This window comes from Eleutherodactylus coqui, chromosome 10 (assembly GCF_035609145.1).
Source record: "Eleutherodactylus coqui strain aEleCoq1 chromosome 10, aEleCoq1.hap1, whole genome shotgun sequence".
NCBI classification, from domain to species: Eukaryota; Metazoa; Chordata; class Amphibia; order Anura; family Eleutherodactylidae; genus Eleutherodactylus; species Eleutherodactylus coqui.
Genome location: NC_089846.1, coordinates 44,826,812 through 44,844,376, shown reverse-complemented (window position 1 = coordinate 44,844,376; position 17,565 = coordinate 44,826,812).

Sequence of the window (17,565 nt, the reverse complement as noted above, 5' to 3'; positions counted from 1 at the left end):
GGGAGTACGTAGCGGATCGCACGACCATCCTTGGTGACGCCTCTGCCCCCTACAACTACTGGCTGTCGAAGCTGGACATGTGGCCTGAACTAGCGCTGTATGCCCTGGAGGTGCTTGCTTGTCCTGCGGCTAGCGTCTTGTCGGCGAGGGTGTTTAGTGCGGCTGGGGGAATCATCACAGATAAGCGTAGCCGCTTGTCAACCGACAGTGCCGACAGGCTAACACTCATCAAGATGAACAAAGGCTGGATTTCGCCAGACTTCTGTTCTCCACCAGCGGACAGCAGCGATACGTAAGCAATACGTAGGCTGCACCCGCGGATGGAAGCTACGTTCTCTCTCACCATCCAAAACGGGGACATGTTCAGGAGACACCCGCTCTAAACCGATCAATGCTTCCAGTGTATTTAGAACATTTTCAGCTGTCTTTCTTACTTTCGGAGTAATGCAATTGAAAGGATCCAGTACCAATTTCCAGTTAAGGGTCAGTAGCAAATCAAATGTTTTAAGCCTCTGGAGATCTGTTGTCAGATTGTACTTTTCACATTGTTTCACTGCTCGCTTGAAAACCTTCTTATGTTACAGACCATGGAGAATGAATTTATAGGAGATGTCTCGAGGAAGCAGTGAATTTTTTTTTTCCCAGTCCCCCTAATTAAACATACATTACTAATTACCCCTGTAAATTACTTTCCTAGCTGGTTTCTACTTACCGTTCCAGCGTTTCAGCAACTTATAAAACTTTTTCCCAAGATGGCCGCCAGCTCTTTTCGCATCGCTTGCTGTAGCCCGACGTGCGCGCTCCCGAGACGCTACCAGCTGTGTCTCCATGGCAACCAGACGCCCCGCAGCCGCCGACCGGACCCCTGGAGTGAACACCGCCGACCTGTCACCCACCGCCAGGCATAAGGTAACCGGCGCAGCGGCCCCCCCATCACAGCCCCCGCGGCCCAGCGACAGCCCCCCCCCCCCCCCGGCCCAGTGCTAGTTCCCCCGGCGCAGCGGCAGCCCCCCCGGCCTAGCAACAGCCCCCCCCATCACAGCGGCAGCCCCCCCGGCCTAGCGACAGCCCCCCCCATCGCAGCGGCAGCCCCCCCGGCCTAGCGACAGCCCCCCCCATCGCAGCGGCAGCCCCCCCGGCCTAGCGACAGCCCCCCCATCGCAGCGGCAGCCCCCCCGGCCTAGCGACAGCCCCCCCCCATCGCAGCGGCAGCCCCCCCCCCGGCGCAGCCCGGCGCAGCGGCAGCCCCCCCGGCCCATCACTTACCAGGACAGCTGGACGGCGGGACAGCTGGGCGGCTTCTCCGGACAGCTCGGCAGCTCTGCACCTTCCTCTAACAGAGGAAGGTACAGAATAGCCGCTCCAGCGCGCTCCCGAGCAGTGACAGCTCGTCTGCGCATGCGCAGAAGAGCTGTAGCGGGGAGCACACTGAAGCGGCTCGTGCTGAATGGAGAAGACCGGACTGCGCAAGCGCGTCTAAAAAAGCAAGCTGCCGGCGAATTTAGACGGAACCATGGACAACCGACAGTGCCGACAGGCTAACACTCATCAAGATGAACAAAGGCTGGATTTCGCCAGACTTCTGTTCTCCACCAGCGGACAGCAGCGATACGTAAGCAATACGTAGGCTGCACCCGCGGATGGAAGCTACGTTCTCTCTCACCATCCAAAACGGGGACATTTCTGCTTCATCAATCTGTGTCTAATATTCCTCCTCCTCCTCCTCCTGAAACCTCACGTAATCACGCTGAACGGGCAATTTTTCTTAGGGCCACAAGGCTCACTCAAATAATTTTTCTGAACAATTTTTATAAGTTTCAATGCGCTTAAAAGCGTTGGAACTTTAACTTGAACCAATTTTTCGTTACACTGGGCTGCCTCCAGGCCTAGTTACCACTTAAGCCACATTAACCAAAGCGGTTAATGGGTTTCACCTGCCCTCTTGGCTGGCCATGGCCAATTTTTGGGATGTACATTAGTACTGTTGATACAGCAATTTTTGTGGGCCCTCGCCTACAGTGTAATCAAATTAATTTTTAGCCCACCTGCATTACAGCTGACGTTACCTCAGCTGTGTTGGGCAATGCAATGGGATATTTTTATGTACCGCCGGTGGGTTCCAGGGAGCCACCCATGCTGTAGGTGCACACGGAGTTTTTAATACATGTGTCCACTTCTAAAGAACCCCAGTCTGACTGGGGCATGCAGTGTGGGCCGAAGCCCACCTGTATTACGCACGACATTACTACCTCAGCTGTGTTGGGCAATGCAATGGGATATTTCTATGTACCGCCGGTGGATTCCTGGCACCCACCCATGCTGTAGGTGCACACGGAGTTTTTACTACATCTGTACACTTATAAAGAACCCCAGTCAGACTGGGGCATGCAGTGTGGGCCGAAGCCCACCTGCATTAAGCACGACATTACTACCTCAGCTGTGTTGGGCAATGCAATGGGATATTTCTGTGTACCGCCGGTGGGTTCCAGGGAGCCACCCATGCTGTGGGTCGACAGGGACTTCACAATAGGGAGTTGTACCTGCCTGTGTCTATGAATTAAAAAGCCCGGTCTGACTGGGGCATGCAGACACCTTGACAGAATGAATAGTGTGTGGCACATAGGTTCCCCATTGCTATGCCCACGTGTGCAGCTCCTGATGGCGGTGGCACAGGATTCTATTTCTCATTGCTTCTGTACAGCATTGTGGGCTATCGCTCCGCCACTTTTAAAGAGGGTCGCTGCCTAGCCGTGCCAACCTCTGCAGTGTGTGCCTGCGGTCCCTCGTCATGGCAGACGCAATTCTAAATAGACATGAGCGTGGTGTGGCATGAGGGCAGCTGAAGGCTGCCCAGGGACACTTTGGTGTGCGCTGTGGGGGGGAGGGGGTGCGGTTGGGCAGCATGTAACCCAGGAGAAGTGTCAGTGGAGTGTCATGCAGGCAGTGATTGTGCTTTGTTGGAGGTAGTGTGGTGCTTAGCAAAGGTATGCCATGCTAATGAGGGCTTTTCAGAAGTAAAAGTTGTTGGGAGGGGGGGGGGGGCACTCTTGCCGGTATTGTGGCTTAATAGTGGGACCTGTGAACTTGAGATGCAGCCCAACATGTAGCCCCTCGCCTGCCCTATCCGTTTCTGTGTCATTCCCATCACTTTCTTGAATTGCCCAGATTTTCACACATGAAAACCTTAGCGAGCATCGGCGAAATACAAAAATGCTCTGGTCGCCCATTGACTTCAATGGGGTTCGTTGTTCGAAACGAACCCTCGAACATCGCGGGAAGTTCGTTCCGAATAACGAACACCCGAACATTTTGGTGTTCGCTCATCTCTAGTTAAGACCTCAAAAACAGGCTTACATCAGTTCAGTATATTTTAATGCAGTCTCTGTATACACTTTGTCCAAACTGAAAGCAATTGATCATTCATGCATATTCACTTACCTACACTTTGGAATATACCCGTTATTTGATTAACTATTTATGGATTAGCTTATCTATTATTTATTCATTCATTCAATATCCCATCATTCAATATGTTCTATTTATTTATTTATTGGTTTTCTTCTATATAATGTACATTTTTGTTGTGAAATGCAAACACTGGTTGGAGAGTGAGCCCTTAGATGAGTGTTTCCCAAAGTGGGCTCCGCGGATCCCCTTGTGCTCCGCGAGCCATTATCAGGAGGGTCTGATGGAGGGTCTAGATCCCCACACTATTCACCGCTGTAGCAGTCTACGGACAGGCTGTACTGAGGAGACGAACGTCCAGGACCTGTGGTCAGCATAGCAATACGGATCACAAGAGCCACACCCCTAACCCCTCCCCGACCACACCCTCTGTCCCGCTTTCTTGGGGCTCCATGGCAAAAAATGTTTGGGAACCACTGCTTTAACTAATACCTCTTATACTTTTATTTGGAATGGTCATAAAACATTACCAGATATATACATATATATCTCCTAACCTCCTCTTTAAATTTTTTTTTTTTTATATTTAAATGCATTTATAATAAAAGCTTGTTTTTAGCAGATAATACTAAGCCATATAATGCTAAAACACCAGATAATTATGCGGCTTAGCTTTCCTTGCCTTACTTCACTGAATCACCTACTGCGCTATGCAGGGACTATACATATGCAGCAAAAGAATATGTTTTAGTTAATATTTATTCTTTGGTTGTCTGATAAGAATTTTATCATGCACCCTTTATTACTTGAATACCCTTCTGTTCTATGTTTTTATCCTGTACTTATTCCTCTATATCTGGTTTACTATTACACTACCTATGATACATCTGTTGCTATCCACCATATTGTTTTAGGTCTAGTGTGCTCCAGCAAATACTGAGGAAGAGGCTCTTTTGGCCTTGAAATGCATAGATGCGCTGGTTTTAAAATAGAGACGTTAAGCAATAATACTATTGTGTGATCATAGATGTCCACAGGTTGCGCTCTATACCCATTTTTCAAACCTTCTTTGGTACATATTTTATATACATCTGCAGCGTCCACGGAGTGGAACCCAGCCTAGTAGACAGCGGGGTAGAGTTTGGGCCTTGTCACGGGGGTCTACCATCTCCCAACCAGAGGGTAGTAAGGGGCATGTCCAAGGGACCGAGGGCAGGCTATTAATAAGGGGTAACCAAACTGCAGTTTACCTTAGTCTCTTGTCATGGGTGACGCCACCGTTTCATCCTCTGTGGGGAATTCCAGAAGATCAAATAAATAGTCCATGCACACAGAGGTTACTTTGGAAAGGCTGAACCAGGAATGGTCGGTAAAGCCTTTTATTTGAGAAATAAACTTGTACAAACTGGGAACAATCCAAAACTATTTACAGCCACCGCCAGGACACTGGTGCAGGAGAACTTGTGGTGTGACAGGAATGAAAACATGGGAGAGCCGATGAATCCACAGGCCAAGTTAACTGCGGGAATCTGTTCCTGGCCACTCTTCTCACTCTCTCGGAACTCTCTACTGGTACACACTCACGGTCTAGGAAATGCACTCAGAGCTGCACATCAGACTCTCGCAGGCTTGTGATTTCTCTTGGTGTTCAGCATAGAGGTCTGGGTAGGTTAGACCCAGGACACACACAGCATTCTCTCTGCCTCTTCCATTTTCCCTACACACAGACTAAAGGTGTCTGTGCACAGACAGGCTCCTGGCTTGACTCACAGGAAGACCTGATGGAAAGACCCACTCATGCACCTTGCAAACAAAAATATATAACAAGGTCACATGACACACAACCAATACATTTCCAGACATAACGCAGACAGTAACCCACTCAGTGCTGCAGCTATACAATGCACATCATATTCACTCACATAGAAGACACTGACAACACATAAGCAAAAGACCCACATAGATCATTCAGAAATGTCTAGAGAGTTCTGTACACTACACAACCACCCTAAAAGTTGAGATGGTTGGTTAAGGTTGGCTGCACCTATTATGCGGTGAACGGTCCCTCATAAAAGGACCTCCTTTTGTACACACTTGTTGAGTATATAGTCCTACATTCTTTCATCTGCGTTACTCCTTCTTCCTTTTTTCTATTTATTTTTACGGCAGGGCCCAATTCTGACTTTTCCTATGGGACCCAATAAGTTCTATGTACACCCCTGCAGTGCAATATGAAGGCACAACACAACCTCAATACAGGTGCCACGTACATAGCTTTGCATGATTTCTGAATACTAAATTCAGAACAAAACCAAAGCTTTATATGAGCAGTTTTCTTACAACACTCATAGAGCAAGCAAAGATTAAAAACACTTATAAGCACTGAACAGGGCAAAGAAATATGCAATAGAGTAATCACCATAAGTATCACTACACAGACCTGCACACAAACCTTCAGTCACATATTACCCAAATGGAAAAAAAATAAAGGCAATTAAAAAAAAATACATTTATCTAAATTTATATAATACAAAAAGTTCTAAAATCTATCAAAATATTATATCAAAAATGAATTTGCAGGTCATATCACCTGGTCAGATCACTGAGTCCCATGCATGACACCACTAATTGTCGCTCCCTCCATTCACAAGGACACGGCACCCCCGTTCTCATAATCATTATGAGCAGTCAGACCCCCACTATCCATACCGTGTAGACATGGAATATGAGTAAAGCAGGGCACAATTTTTAAGGGGTCTTTGGGCTGTTTTCAATTGATGACCTACGCTCTGGATAGGTCATCAGAAGTTGATGGATGGGGGTCTGCTGCTAGGGATCCCCATCCATCAGCTAATTATCCAGCCTGCTGTCAGTGCAGTGGGCCAGATATTGACATCAGTGGTAGGCACAGGAAGAGGGAGCAGCGGCTTCACTCCCACTGAAATGGGAATGTTGCACTTCTTTTCCACTTCCTGCTTTTCCTATGGTCAGGTTGTCATATCCAGTCCTTATCATGAGAGAAGCAGGAAGTGGAAGTGACAAAAACACAGAGGTTCCAGCAGCACAACCACCATATCATGCTATGCAGGGAAGTGAACTGGGGTGCCCGCTTGCCATCAGAATCCTGACTCCCACAAGGATTCAAAGTAACCATAGGCAAAGAGAAGTAGAGCAAGCAGCACACAGGAATCCTTCTTGATTAGGAAATTACATCCTCTGATGTGTCAATGAGAGTAAAGCAGGTGCTTCCACTCCGTCTGCCGATGACAATATACACAGTGTGCCGGACGTTCACCTGATAGCTATCTGGCTGTTTTGGACCCTGTCTATCAGTTGAAAACCACTTCAACAGAGTGGCTGTTGATTAATATACATTAACTCCTTTTCCAGATGTCTTAAGGCCCTTTTACATGCAATGATTATCACTCAAAATTGGTTCAAACCGCCGAAAGTGAGTGATAAGTGTTACTTGTAAATAGAGCAGTTGTGTACTATTTGTTCACTTGTCGTTTACAGCTGGTTTTTACCATAAAAATAGTTGGCAGGCCACTCAAAAGATGGTCCATTTGAATGGAGTTGGTCCAGCCTTTTAAACTGCTTGCCCACTTGAGGGGAAGTGTTTGTTTGCCTTCCATACACAATGAGACTCACGCCCGGAGAAAACAATGAAATCCTGCAGGCCAGATAATCCCTCGCATAAACACACCCATTAGAGCAAATAAATAATACTGAGTTTACTTTAGCTAATAAGGGCAATAGAGATGATAGCCATTATCTTTATGTGCACTTTATGCAAAAATGTCAATACGGTCGGCCATTTTAGCAATAATTGTTTTGTGTAAAAAGGTTTTTAGAATACAGCAATTAGCAAATGATTGCTCGTTCATATCACCTAACATACTTTGCTTAATCTGAATGGTCAGAGACCTCACTGCAGACTCATTCTGACACAAGCCAACCAGTTAGACCCATTCATTTGAAAGTCAAAAAAAAAAAAAAATTACAAAGACATACTTAAAATGATAATTTCACTGACTGTCCACTAAACAATATGCCAGTAATATAATACTACTAATTATACTATAATATTACTGATTGGTGGATGATACACTTTAGACAAATTAAATATTTACAATTCCTGAACCTTAATCAATTTTTTTTTTCATTTAAACTTAAATTAAAGGCTTTGAGCACTTGTGCAACCATTTTTAATGACTATGAATGCAAGAATCAAGCTGCTGCAATGGACGCTCCAAACTGAACCTCCAATGCAGATATGAGCCCAACAGAGATGTTCAGGAGACACCCGCTCTAAACCGATCAATGCTTCCTGTGTATTTAGAACATTTTCAGCTGTCTTTCTTACTTTCGGAGTAATGCAATTGAAAGGATCCAGTACCAATTTCCAGTTAAGGGTCAGAAGCAAATCAAATGTTTTAAGCCTCTGGAGATCTGTTGTCAGATTGTACTTTTCACATTGTTTCACTGCTCGCTTGAAAACCTTCTTATGTTACAGACCATGGAGAATGAATTTAAAGGAGATGTCTCGAGGAAGCAGTGAATTTTTTTTTTCCCCAGTCCCCCTAATTAAACATACATTACTAATTACCCCTGTAAATTACTTTCCTAGCTGGTTTCTACTTACCGTTCCAGCGTTTCAGCAACTTATAAAACTTTTTCCCAAGATGGCCGCCAGCTCTTTTCGCATCGCTTGCTGTAGCCCGACGTGCGCGCTCCCGAGACGCTACCAGCTGTGTCTCCATGGCAACCAGACGCCCCGCAGCCGCCGACCGGACCCCTGGAGTGAACACCGCCGACCTGTCACCCACCGCCAGGCATAAGGTAACCGGCGCAGCGGCCCCCCCATCACAGCCCCCGCGGCCCAGCGACAGCCCCCCCCCCCCCCGGCCCAGTGCTAGTTCCCCCGGCGCAGCGGCAGCCCCCCCGGCCTAGCAACAGCCCCCCCCCATCACAGCGGCAGCCCCCCCGGCCTAGCGACAGCCTCCCCCCATCGCAGCGGCAGCCCCCGGCCTAGCGACAGCCCCCCCCATCGCAGCGGCAGCCCCCCCGGCCTAGCGACAGCCCCCCCCATCGCAGCGGCAGCCCCCCCGGCCTAGCGACAGCCCCTCCATCGCAGCGGCAGCCCCCCCGGCCTAGCGACAGCCCCTCCATCGCAGCGGCAGCCCCCCCGGCCTAGCGACAGCCCCCCCATCGCAGCGGCAGCCCCCCCGGCCTAGCGACAGTCCCCCCCATCGCAGCGGCAGCCCCCCCGGCCTAGCGACAGCCCCCCCCATCGCAGCGGCAGCCCCCCCCCCCCGGCGCAGCCCGGCGCAGCGGCAGCCCCCCCGGCCCATCACTTACCAGGACAGCTGGACGGCGGGACAGCTGGGCGGCTTCTCCGGACAGCTCGGCAGCTCTGCACCTTCCTCTAACAGGAATGTACAGAATAGCCGCTCCAGCGCGCTCCTGAGCAGTGACAGCTCGTCTGCGCATGCGCAGAAGAGCTGTAGCGGGGAGCACACTGAAGCGGCTCGTGCTGAATGGAGAAGACCGGACTGCGCAAGCGCGTCTAAAAAAGCAAGCTGCCGGCGAATTTAGACGGAACCATGGAGACGAGGACGCTAGCAACGGAGCAGGTAAGTGGAATAACTTCTGTATGGCTCATATTTAATGCACGATGTATATTACAAAGTGCATTAATATGGCCATACGGAAGTGTATAACCCCACTTTGTTTCGCGAGACCACCCCTTTAAGCCAAAGGGGGGATTTACTTTTGAGGACATAGTGATCAATTTTTTGTTTAATAAATTATGGCTAAGTTAATTTGTTACCTTTTTTATCCAATTATATCCCCTTTTATCTGTGGTATACCAGCACTCGGGGCATAGGTTGAAATGCACACTGAAATACTCTTTGAACACTAGACGGAGTAATACTATGACGGCAAATGTAATAACTCTTTCCTAACATACATATGACTTTATACGTCGTAACTGCACATACCCTGAGCAGATATATATATATATATATATATATATATATATATATATATATATATCCTATATATATACCACATATGCTGTATATGCAGCAGGCTTGGGAGGTGAGCCTGCTCCAGGCACAGGGGGCATCAGATGTCTTTGGCAGCTGAAACCTGCCTGCAATAGCAATTGGAGATAAATTGCAGCTGTTAACTCTTTAAAGGTTGCTGTCAATTCTGACAGCGGTATCTAAATGTCCTGAATGGCCCTGCCGCGGTAAGAACGCTTTGCTGCTGTCTGGGTGTCATGGTAGCTTAAGGCCTACTGAAGTCTCCCAGGGCTGCTATAGTTGTTTGCCTACTAAACCATGCTTGTGGCATTTCTTTAATTGGCAGCTTCTAATACAGTATAATGCAATACTATAGTACTGAGTTAGGCTTTACTGACACGGGCGTATATATCGGTTGCCGTTTTCATCGTCGGCCGATATACGCTACCATCTGATGCATTGGATTCCCATGCATTAGATCAGATGGGCAATTTTCGCTGCATGAAAGCGCCTGGCCAGCCAAGATATAGCGCATTTTGGCCAGGCCCTTTTTACGTCGGACAGGAAAGATAGTCCTGGAACTATCTTTCCCAGCCGGAATATGTCCGGTGCCATAGACTCCTATGGGAGCCAATGACAGCTACCGGAGAAGGGAGGTGGGAGGGAGTTTAGCAGCATGACTGCTATACTCTCTCCCTCTTCTCTCCTCCTCTCCGCCCCTTGCCAACTATTTGCAACAGGAGGGGGTGGGAGGAGGAGCTAGTTGCTAAGCCCCCACCCCCTCCGATTGCTGGATTTACAGGTCACTGAAAAAAATGGGCCCTCACACAGCCCGACCAACAGAAAAAAAGTTAGGATTTTTTTTTAAAGTGGAAATACCAGAACTACAGAACGTGACCTGGATGCAGGAGCATCAATGACCCTTGTGTCATGAAAAGGTTAAGAAGTGACAGCAGAGTCCAGGCATCTCCTAGGGATCCCTTTAAAAAAACTAGTTTATCCATTTACTTGACAAGTACAATAGTTACAAACTGTGCTTTTTATTCTATATGCAAATTGCTTCCTAACTTACCTGAAAATTGGCATCAGCAAATAGTCACAACATAAATATTTTAGCATCTTATTCCTGGAAAATTGTTACAATCATGCAAATAACTTTATCTGCTTCTGATATGGAAATAGAAGAGAAAAACATTAGTATTAAAACTGATTCAGTTAAAGGGATTTACTATCCTATTTCCAGATCATCGCCTTCATAAACTGCAGCAACTTCTGGTCCATGATGGAATACCAGATTTAGAATCCGATTTTAAAAGGTTGTAACTAGAGATGAGCGAACCTACTCGGCCACGCCCCTTTTTCACCCGAGCGCAGCGATTTTCGAGTACTTCCGTACTCGAGTGAAAAGAGTGGAGGGTTGCAGCGGGGAGTGGGGGGGAGAGGGAGAGAGAGAGGGCTCCCCCCTGTTCCCCGCTGCTACCCCCCCGCTTTGCCAAGCCTCCCACAGCCCCCCCGAATCTTTTCACCCGAGTACGGAAGTACTCAAAAATCGCGGTGCTCGATCGAGTAATTACTCGAAACGAGTATATTCGCTCATCTCTAGTTGTAACATATTAATGCAGTATGAAAGGCTGAAAAATCATACGTCCATCCAGTTCAGCCAAATATTGTTGGGTCTGCTACCTCTGCTGCCCTCTTGCTATTCCAGGCAGACGCAGGCATTGCCCTGCTTCTTCTGATTTTCTACCAGCAATGAAGGAGTTAACCCTCTCAGTGCTCACAGACCAGCTGTTGCTTAAACAGCAATTATCCTATTTGAGTGAGGTGGAGACCCTCCTTTCTTGCCTCAGTATTGGTGTGTTTGCTGCAGGCACTCAGCATCTAGGTCACCAGTCTCTGGACTGTATTGTCTATGTATTTGTATTGGTATCTGTTTATCCTGTATGTTCTTTGCTTTGTGCTTCTACCTGTGTGTGTCTGTCCATTTGCTCCCAGTCTTTCCCTCATTCCCATTTACTTGGAAATTCAGTCCTGTTCTGTGTTCCATGTGTCCTGTGTTCAGTTCATAGTTCCTGTGTCCTGTCAGAAAAAGTCAGCCCCAAGATTCCAGCGTGAGGTCGTTCTTATCAGGACGATTGCTCTGCATATAGGCAGAGGTCATCCCCATCTTCCAGCTTAGCTAAGGACAAGTTACCCACCTTAGTCCCTGCTTCTGTACCTCTGACCTCTGGGGTCAGCTGCCAGCCATACCAGGTGTGGTCTAAAAGCCAGTTTTGGTTGGTCAGCACAGTGGGTCCATATCCTGAGCCCTAACAAATATCCTGCAATACTGATCCAGAGGAAGGCAATTTTCTTCATTTAAGGTGGAAAAAATCCTTTCCAACTCCAGTCTGGCAATCGGAATAATCCCTCAATCAATAACCCTTCACAATCAGTGATTATAACCTGTTGTACTCAAGAAAGGCATCCAGGCTCCTCTTGAACTCTTTCAGTGAGTTCGCCATCACCACGTCCTCAGCAGAGAGTTCCATAGTCTCACTGCTCTTACAGTAAAGAACCTCCTTTTGTATTGGTGTAGAAACCTTCTAGAAGTAGAGGATGCCCCTTGTTACAGTATAGGAATAGAAAAACATGACTACTTTCTTCCAAAAACAATGCTACACCTGTCCATAGATAGGGGCTGGTATTTGAAGTCAGTTCAAGTAAGCTAAATGGGACTGAGCTGCAATACCACATTCAACCTGTAGACAGGTGTGGTGCTATTTTTGGAAGAAAGAAGCCATGTTTGTCCAATCCCTAACAGCCCCTTTGAGGCTTCATGTACATCTACATGTATGAAAGTAGAGTTATAGTGAGCTACAATTTGGTACCATAGAAGCCTATGAGTGTCCTCTTACAGAGACTGTATAGAGCTGTAATACAGCCCTGTGCATGAGGTCTTAGTGGAATTGTCTCCTAAATTTACTTTACTGCTATAAAGTTAGCAGATTGCAAGTCAGCATATTTATTAAAGTATTGAACATCTTACTGCAAAACATCTAAGGCCAAATAATATTTCACAGAACTAAATGGGAAAAAAACAACCTTTAATGGAATCTCTTTACTTAGTTAAGAGAAAAGAAGAAACATTTAGATACTATTAAGGAAGATAAAGTCATTTACTTTTGAAGTAAATTGAATTTGTTTCATATGAACAGAAAATATTGAATTAAAATGAATTAACGTGACAAAGCTAAGAAGCGACAATTAACTTGTTTGTTCAAAGGAATCGTTAAAACTATTTCCTATAGAGATAAGATACAGCACTAAATTGTATCTTCTGGCAAAACTAGAAAACTGAGGAAGCTGCTAATTAGTGCTTGATGCCATAAACAAAGTCATAGTGCACAGTTACTTTTATGATAGAACTGAATAGTTGCATTCGCTGATGAGGCCTCTTGTTTGTACAGGTCAAAGTGTATCGCTATCATAGACAAATGTTTGCAATAAACTCAAAATACCCATATAGTGTATAGGGCAGGAAAGCATAACTTTGTATTTGGTCCAACAGTCACAATCAGATTATACTACTTCAAAGGTTCACAATAAAACCTTAGTTGCCTATGGATTCACACAGGATGGAGGAATATATCATCCTGCAGAATATTAAAGGGGCTATGAAAAGCCGAGATGGGAATACCCCTTTAGGTGTAATGTGGTGCTGTTCCATTCAAGGCACTCTTATGTACAAAGGGCCAGCCTTTGGGGTGTACAACCTCTGCGACTGCACAGGACATATCACTCTACCAAGATAAAAGGAACGCTTCTAAAGTTTTGGCATGGAAGGGGTTAAATTCAATAACAGACATCGGCTGTTGTGTGTTTTGATGCTCTGAGCTGGTCTGTGATTTCTGTAGTAGAGTCTTCACTCCTCCCACTGTTGGGCTTCAGTACTCAGAGTTCAGTGTGTGCCTGCCCTGCATGGGGGGAAGGAAGGAGCTGCTATAGAAGCTTGCAGATAGGCTCAGAGTATCAGAGCTCATGGCAGTGGGTGTGTGCCTATTACTGAATTGAACCCCTTCCACACCTTAGTTTTAAGAATGTGGCCCAGTGGCGGTAAACATGTGCCAGGGCACAGAGGGCTCTATTACTAAGTACAGATAGTCCCCTACTTGCGAACATGCGACTTACGAATTTCGCAAGATACGAACTATCTGTCCTGCACAGTATGATGCAATGCTATGGCATTACATCATACTGTGCAGGGACTGGGCAGGCTTCTATCAAGCCTGATAGAAGCCTGTCCGGTCAGATCGCAGTTGCTAGGCAGCCGGGGGCCTTCTGAAAGGCCCTAGGGCTGTCTATGCAGAGTGCCTATTAAGCCGTGCGCTTGATGGGCACTCTGCACAGGCAGCCCTGGAGCCTTTCAGGAGGTCCCCGGCTGCCTAGCAACCGCACAGCGTCCCGCGATCTCATCGTGGGACGCTGTACGGGCCCCCTGAACGTCGGGTGCAGGCTGTTTCTTACAGCGGGCACCCGGCGGCAGCAGTTCCGACGAGCTGCGCCGCTCGTCAGAACTGTTAACACTTTAAATACCGCTGTCAGAGCGGTATTTAAAGTGTTTACAGTTACGACAAGCAGAGCGGCTCGTCAGAACTGCTGCCGCCGGGTGCCCGCTGTAAGAACAGCCGGCACCCGACGGTGTATGGAGCGGGATCCACCCGCGATCCCGCTACATACTACCATTTGTTCGACTTGCGAACAAAATGGACTTGAGAACAGGTTCCTGGAACGGAGCCTGTTCGCAAGTCGGGTACCATCTGATGCACTGGGGGTTTATTACTAAATGCAGCATACAGGGACCGCTATTACTAAATGGGGCCACAGAGGAAGTTGCAATTACTATTTGGCACCTAAAATGATGTCCTATTACTAAGTGGGAGCACCGAAGGGTCCTGTTACTAAGTAGGGCCACATACAGATTCACACACAGTGTATCTGCTTCAGGCTTCTGCAGCAGAAAATCCACAGCGTACATGCTGGAAATCTCCAGTGCCCAAATACACATAAATGGTACAGATTTTGCAGTGTTTTCTTTTGCAGATTTTAACATGGATTTTAACTACAGCATTGATCCTCAGCATAAATAGGCATGTTGTGGATTGGCTTCACTGGAGAATTTCTCCACCGTATGTTGCAGGAGATTTCAGAAATCTCCTTTACATAGCTTGTATTGTAAATGTTGTGGATTTCCACAGCAAATTCCACAGCAAAAAACCCACTGCATTTCCGCTGTATGTGAAGCTGCCCTAAGAGCCCATTCTTATAGGTGTATGAAAGCTACGCCCCAAATTCTTGGACGTAACTTGTATCGGAGAGCACATGAACACAAGCTGCTTGATACCTGCAGGCAGAGGACAGTCCCTGTCTGATGAGTCATGGGACGGGGAATATATATGTGTGATTAGACCCTAAGGCCTCATTCAGACGAGCGTGTTTTTGTGCACGCCTATGTGTGTGAAACCAAAAAAAAAAACGCTGCTCGCATGAGCGGAAACTGTGAACGGGCAAAGTTTCATATGCGCAGTGCATGAAACTTTGCCCGTTCACTGGAGCAGCTGCTCCACAAAGGTCCCCTCCTCACTGAACACCGTGACAGCAGCTGTGGCAGAAGATGTACTCCCTATGTTTTCAATGGGGCTGGCGCTGCCGCCGGCCCCATTGAAAACAATGAGCGTTGTCGCTGTGATATTGCAGGGTTTTCTCGCATCGCTAGAGAAAAAAACACTAGTGGGTAGGCACCCTAAGGCCTCATGTCCACGGGGAAAATCAGGCCCGCTACGGATTCTCCATGGAGAATCCGCAGCGGGTCCCTCCTGCCCCGCAGACATGAGTGCTGAAAATAAGAATAAACTTACCCGCAGCGGACCGTGCAGATCTTCTCTTCTTTGCGTCCGGATCTTCTCTCTTCGGCCGGCGGATGTGCTCGGCACGCCGGCGGCGTGCCGCTCGCATGCACCAGGCACATCCGCCGGGCCGAAGAAAGAAGATCCAGCCGCGAAGAAGAGAAGATCTGCACGGTCCGCTGCGGGTAACTTTATTCTTATTTTAGGTCTAAATGGAGCATGGTCCATTTTTTTTCATGCTCCATATCTTTTTAAATTCACTTTTATTGACCATCCGCGGGTATTTATCTACCCGCGGGTGGTCAATGCATCCCTATGGGGTGCGGATCCGCGTGCGGGAGAAGTTAAAATCCGCTGCGGATTTTAATTCTTCTTTTCCCCGTGGACATGAGGCCTAAGGCCTCATGTCCACGGGGAAAATCAGGCCCGCTACGGATTCTCCATGTAGAATCTGCAGCGGGTCCCTCCTGCCCCGCGGACATGAGCGCTGAAAATAAGAATAAATGAGAATAAACTCACCTCCCATCCGCTCCGTTTCTTCTCTGCGTCGCGGCCGGATCTTCTTTCTTCGGCCGGCGGATGAATTCGGCACGCCGGCGGCACGTCGCCGGCACGTCGTCGACGTGCCGCGCGCATGCGCCGGGCACATCCGCCGAGCCGAAGCAAGGGAGATGCGGCCGTAAGGAAGAGAAGACCTTCCCGGCCCGCTGCGGGTGAGTAAATGCTTTTAAATTCCTATTTTAGGTCTCCCGCGGATCCGGACGGCTTCCATAGGCTTCAATAGAAGCCCGCGGGAGCCGTCCCCGCGGGAGACCCGCATGAAAATGGAGCATGGTCCAGATTTTTTCATGCTCCATTTTTTTTTTAAATCACTTTTATTGACGATCTGCGGGTATTTATCTACCCGCGGGTGGTCAATGCATCCCTATGGGGTGCGGATCCGCGCGCGGGAGAAGAGTTAAAATCCGCTGCGGATTTTAATTCTTATTTTCCCCGTGGACATGAGCCCTTAGGCCTCATGTCCACAGGGAAAATCAGATCCGCTGCGGATTTCTACGCGGATTTGGGCTGTGGATGCACTGTAATTGTCTTTTATTTTTCATGCGGGAGATCAATTGAGTTATGTGCTCTATGAGCTCCCGCACGTGTGATCCGCACTAAAATTGAGCATGTCCATTTTTTTTCATGCTCCAGAAATTTTTTAATTCACCTTTAAATACCATCCGCGAGTATTTATCTACCCGCGGGTGGTCAATGCATCCCTATGGGATGCGGATCCGCGGGCAGGAGAAGAGTTAAAATCCGCTGTGGATTTTAATTCTTCTTTTGCCCGTGGACATGAGGCCTAAGGGTGAAGTGCTACTCATGGGCCAGTGTTTTGCCCTTGCCCCCCCGCCCCATGCTAACATTTGCCAGCCAGCAACCATCGCAGCATTGTGCTCATCTTGTAGAGCTGCAACTTACCTCTGTTGCCTGAGATGACATGCCAACACTGTTTTGCCAAATACTTATTGCTATGATGGGGAAGGGGATGCACAAATAAAAAATTTGTTGCATGCTTTATACTATTCCTTAACAGTGCGGATAGGAATCGGCACACAATACTCATATAATAAGTAAATAGGTGTGTGCAACAACTGTATCACTAATTGCATTGGTAGGGTGGCAGGGGTAGCCCCCTTCCATCTATTAATCGCCTTAGATGCGGCGTGCACTATTGATAGCATCATCGAAAGGGAAAACAGCCAGGGTCAGTGGGTACAGCGGGATGTCAGTTGCTATTTTCTGTGGCTGCACCATCACATGCTGTTCATGATGTGGTATTATGTTATGGGACAGGAAAGTGTTAAAATAAAATTTCTACATCTTATTACAGTTCACATTATTACTCAAAATGGTCCATAATAAATGGAGCTCCATAGCACAGTATGGTACTCTACAGTAAAAGCCACTCTACCCCCATAACAAAAAATGGCCTCCTTAGCAGTGACCACCACACTGTACACATACCAATGACTGCCACAGTGCTCCTTATGATACAGAGCTCCCTTTCCCCTCAAACCTACCACAGAGCTACCCTATAAGTGGCAGAGCCCTGCATGCTTGGAATATCACCCAACAGTCCCCTTCTTTAAGAAACTATCACACAAACTTGTATAACTAATTCTGCTCCACTATGGTCATAATATCCTCTGCATAAAGGATTTTGTATCTGTACCACATGGATCTAGTGGGGGTCAGGC